The following is a 5589-nucleotide window of genomic DNA, read 5'->3' as shown; positions in this document are numbered from 1 at the left end:
GGGGGGGGGGGGGCTTTAAAGGGTTACCCCAAAAATAATATGTTTCATTACATAAACTTGGCAGATGCTTTTGTGCAAAGCAACTTACAGTAAGTGCATTCAGACTCCATGACATATCCCTCCCACACAAACAACTGTAATACAGGGGTTTTTATATGAACCTTTTCATCCAGTTAGCAGTTATCAAATTATCTGCAAAATCAAATCTATCTGCATAAATTAAAACTGCTGGGACACAAAATTTTCATTGTGAATAAAAAACGAATGCATCATAATAATCCAATGATCTAATAATAATCCCCTTCAATGTAGTACTGACAGAGGCCATTCTCTATAGTGAGTATTTAAATAAAACTATGAATGTAGTCCTTTTTTTACTTTGGTGGTAAATAAATTACCATTACCATTAATAAACATGTAATGGGTGCATTAATAATAAGTACTTGATATTAAAATCTACAGTATATCAAAATAACTTTTATCATTTGACATACTGTCGCCTACACTTTTAAAAAAGCGTTTACCAGAAAGAAAATCTGTCAAACGTTATATTTGTAATGTAAAATGAGGATATCGATTGGTCCACAGATTATGAGATTTAAAAAAATACATATCCAACTGAGTCACTCTGAGGTCTCTGGTGGTCCTGCTCCCCCCCCCCCCTAGCCTCTTACGTCGGTACGTTATGACACTGTTCTATTCCCTCTCAATGCCAAGGCTAACGTTACCACTTCCTGAAGACTATTTTAACGCGTCACCGTAATCAGAGAGGGAAAAGAGGCAAAGAGGTCTTACTCTGCTCTGCGTTCAGGATACTAAGAACGTTAACGGCTGAATCAGCTGTCAGTGTGGGTCTTCGCAAACTCAGCCGATAGATCCAGAGTGAAAGGAAGGCGTGAGTATCCTGTAAAGGAAAACGCTTTACTGCTCCTGGTTAAAACACTAATAGTTCACACAGTCTGGGATTACCTAAAATCAGAGTCAGCCCATGCCCAAGGGAGCGGATTGGGACGGGGTTGGGGGGAAAATGGAACACAGCGAGTAAGAAAAAGCACAAAACAGAGCGAGGGTACAACTCTCAGGAAAGTGATATGGAAAACCAGCAGACTAAAGCAATGAGGCCAAATCCAAGCAGTGATGAAGGATTCAAAGTTCTAATAAAAGTTAAAGGAGGGAATGGATTTTCTGCCGTCAATCCACTTAAATTGACAAACGAACTTAAAAAAAAGAGCAGGGTGATATAATGCATGCGGCTACTTTGCAGAATGGAATGATATCTATTATATGCAAGTCGGAAATGCAAAAAAATGTGCTCGGTAAGGGAGTGGAAGTGTGTAAGCCAAGAGCAAACACAGAGGTAAAAGGGGTGATATACAATGTGTCTTTGGACATATCAGAACAAGAGATATTAACTAGTCTAAAAGGAGGTAATCTCATGGCAGGAAAAGCAGGGAAAGAATGAGAATGGTAGAGGATCCTCTCCTATCCTTCTCAGCTTTAAAGATGGTGTGCTACCAAAGAGGGTCATGCTGGGATTCATGAGCTACCCATTAAAATAGTATGAAAGACCCCCTCTGAGATGCTTCAAGTGCCAGAGATATGGGCACGTAGCAGGAGATGATGTAGACGATGTAGCAAGGAACATGATGGGAAAGAGTGTAATGAGCCTATGAAATGTTGTAATTGTGTGTGTGTGTGGGGGGGGGGGGACATCCAGCTTCCTTCAGGGGTTGTCAAAGCTACATCAAAGCAGAAAATGTGGAGAGAATAAAAAAGGAAAGGAAAATATCTTATGCAGAGGCAGTAAAGAGAGAGGAGGACTATAGTGGGGTCAGCCAAGGACACAAGGAGGGCATTGCAAGGGATCTGGTGAAGAGACATACTTTGAATGACGACTCAGTAGTGATTAGCAAGAAAGGACTTCTGGCATTCATGGTTGAAGCAATGTGGAGAGTTAAACTGGTGGCAAACAAAAAATCAGATGTGGCACGAGAAATTGCCTCTGCTGCAGAAAAGCTTCTAGGCTTCAAGGGAATCAGCCCAAAAGAAATATAGGAATTTACTTACTTACTCAGGAAGGTGCAGATCAAAGATCAAATGAGAATTTACAGTTAGAGATTGATGATAATGAAGAAGAAGAAGAAATAGGCAGTAGTTACGGGGACTATGATGGTGATTAGTGTCTTTTGTATTATGTTTTACATAATGCAATGGAATGCTAGGAGTCTTATTGCGAACGGGCAAGAATTTAAACATTTGATAGACGATCTTATAGAAAAAACAGAAATTATTTGCATTGAGGAAACTTGGTTAAACCCAAGACTAGATTTTGTAATACCTGGGTACAAATGTGAAAGGAAAGATAGAGAGAATACATCAGGAGGGGGATGTGCAAGTTTTATTAAAAATGGAACTCAGTATAGAAGAATAGAAATAAAAACAGTGTTAGAGTGCGTTATCACAGAAGTTTGGACTGAACGAGGGAAAATCTCTATTATAAATTGGTATAATCCGTGCATTAAACTGGAAGGAAGTCATTTCCAGGAAATTGTAGACAAGATTAGTTTACCGGTGATTTGGGTTAGGGATATTAATGCTCATAATGAACTGTGGGGATGTAAGAATTTAAGAAGAAAAATTTAAGGAAACATTTATTAGAGAACTATGCTATTAATAATAATAATATAAGAGGCTTAGAGCTAAGGCTAGACGAGTAATTAAGGAAGCAAAGAAACAAAGTTGGAGGAATTTTTGTAGCAAATTAGGACCAGATACGCCTTTAAAAAAGATCTGGAATCTAATACATAGAATGACAGGAGTCCTCAGGCAGACAGCAATCCCAGTCCTTCACTGTGATGGAGTTGAAGCTGTAAACAATAAAGAAAAAGCTAATTTATTGGTCAAGCAATTTCAAAAAGTTCATAGTTCCAACAATGTAGGTGAAGAAAACAGTAGGAGGAGATGTTGAATTACAAGAAATAATATGACTAAATTACAAATAAACTGTGAAAATTCTGATATGTTCTTCTCAATGGTAGAATTAAAAAAAGCTATAAATCAGGGGAAAGATACCTCACCAGGTAGGGATGGACTGGGATACCAATTATTTAAGAATTGTGGAGAAATGATAGAAGAAGAAGCTCTTGCCCTAATTAATAGTATATGGGAGAGTGGACGTCTTCCTAAAGAGTGGAAACATGCTGTAATCATTCCAATTGTGAAACCTGGAAAACCACCAGATAACCCTGGTTCTTACAGACCGATTGCATTAACCTCTGTTTTATGCAAAATAATGGAGTGCATGATAACAGACAGACTAGTGGATAAACTGGAGAAAAGAGGGGTTTTTGTGGAACATCAGAGTGGATTCAGACAAGGACGATCAACAATGGATGCTGTATTAGATTTAGATAATGACATTAAAAAAGCCATTGCAAATAAAGAAGCAGTTGTAGCTTGTAGTTGTGATTCTGGACATTGAAAATATGATATGCTTTGGAAGGATGGGTTGTTAAGTGCACTTCATGACACAGGCAAGGATGACATGGAAGAAGCATATTGAGATGGTTTCCTTGAAATGTGGGAAAATAATTAACGTCCTAAGGTGTGTGGCTGGGGCCGACTGGGGAGCTGACAGTGAATCTATGATGATGATATACAGAGCAATGATAAGATCAACTTTGGATTATGGCTGTGTGGTGTATGGGTCAGCAGCCCCTTCAGTGATTAGCCAACTTGACAGAGTCCAAGCAAAAGCCCTTAAAGTGTGCAGTGGGGCGTTTCGTACAACCCCAATACCGGCTCTATTAATAGAAACAGGGGGGATGCCGTTAGAAATAAGAAGACGTAAAATCGGTTTGAAGTATATAATGAAACTCAAAGCACAGGATGGAAACACACCAACAAAAACCCTGTTGAGTCAACATTGGGAGTTCATGGGAACAGCAAGAAGGATCAAAACAAACTTTACAGAAAAACTCTAATCTATGACAGAGCAAACTGGTATTATGAATTTAAATGTATGTCCACCGATATGTCGTCCATGATATACCTTCATGGTTGATCCCTGATCCCAATGTTGACCTATATTTTATGGAAACAAGCAAAAGAAATATGTCAGAGGCTGTGGTGAAGGAGATAAAAGCCCGGATGTGTCAAACATGGGGAGGCCACCTACAAATCTATACTGATAGGTCAAAGGATCCTGAGAGCGGTAAAGTGGCTTTTGGTGTAAGCATTCCAGAAATAGGTTATAAAAAAGGATGTAGGATTCCAGATCATATGTCGGTCTTCACAGCAGAGCTGGTGGCAGTTCTATGGGCTTTAAAGTGGGTCGAAGATAATAAACAGGAATATTCAGTTATATGTAGCGACTCAGCAGCAACTATGATTACAATTAAAGATACGACCATGGTATGAGGTGGAGTTTGTGTGGGTACCAGCGCACATGGGTGTGGAGGGTAATGAGGAAGCAGATGTGGTGGCAAAGAAGGCGGTGCTGGAGGAAAGAGTTCAAATTAATTTACAATATGGGTTACCGAACTACATAATAAATAATAAATAGGTCAGTGAAAGAAATGTGGCAGAAATCATGGGAAAACGAAAGAAAGGGAAGAACATATTATTCAGTACATACAAAGAACTGTAGAGAAAGTAAAATGTGCTTTTAGATGTAAGAGAAGAGAGACTGAGGTCTGGGCACTGTGGGCGGAGGAGTGGGCTGGCTCTGATTGGTAAACACCCTGATGGAAAAATGTGAATGTGGAGACAAGGAAACAGTGAAGCATGTATTAGTACATTGTAGATAGTAGGAACAAAATGAAGAAAGTGATCGAGTACCTACATAAAACTGGTTTATACAAAAGGAGATAGGCAATTAGCGTTAAGATGTGAATAACGAACAGAGGAGGGCAGCAGTACGCCGCAGATACGTCTAGTCTGCAGGAAACAAAGAAGAAGAAGAAGCTGTCAGTGTGGTATTTCGCCAGTTATGTGCAGAGGGGAGACTTGGCGGCACCCTGTCGCAGATGTTGTGTTAAAATTGTGGCAAGTTCACAAAAATGAGTCCAAATAACCACCAATCTGAAATGACTGACATTGGCCAACAGAATGCACGGCTAGGATGTAGGTGGTGAGTTTTTATTTCATTAGGTCAGGGCCACACAGGTGGAGCTGCATGGATCCGCTGTGTTGGTGTTGTCTCAGATTTAATGAGGTTACGAGCTGTCGATGGAGAAAACAAAACACTCACGTCAGCCGACTATGCAAATCAGATTAGGGAAAAGATCGACAAGAGCTGTGTAAACACAGTACCCACCAATGTCCGCGCTCGAAGATAGAAATAAGTATAGTCCAACAAACAAAGAGCATGCTGCCGTTTATTTATGACGGATTCATAAATAAAAATGAGTATGTATAATATATGGTCCCGCCAACAACATGAACGGCATATTCACCCACGTTCTTCACTTTTCTACAAAGAGTGCGTTCTGTTGTCAATAGACGATCTTTGCAAACACCCAGCAGCCATACATTAGCTGTTGGCGTGGGGGGGGGGGGGGGCCGACGGCGGGGGGCGGGCCCTACTGT

The sequence above is a fragment of the Micropterus dolomieu genome, linkage group LG10 (genome assembly GCF_021292245.1).
Source record: "Micropterus dolomieu isolate WLL.071019.BEF.003 ecotype Adirondacks linkage group LG10, ASM2129224v1, whole genome shotgun sequence".
In the NCBI taxonomy this organism is placed as follows: Eukaryota; Metazoa; Chordata; class Actinopteri; order Centrarchiformes; family Centrarchidae; genus Micropterus; species Micropterus dolomieu.
Note: the sequence above shows the minus strand (reverse complement) of the source record.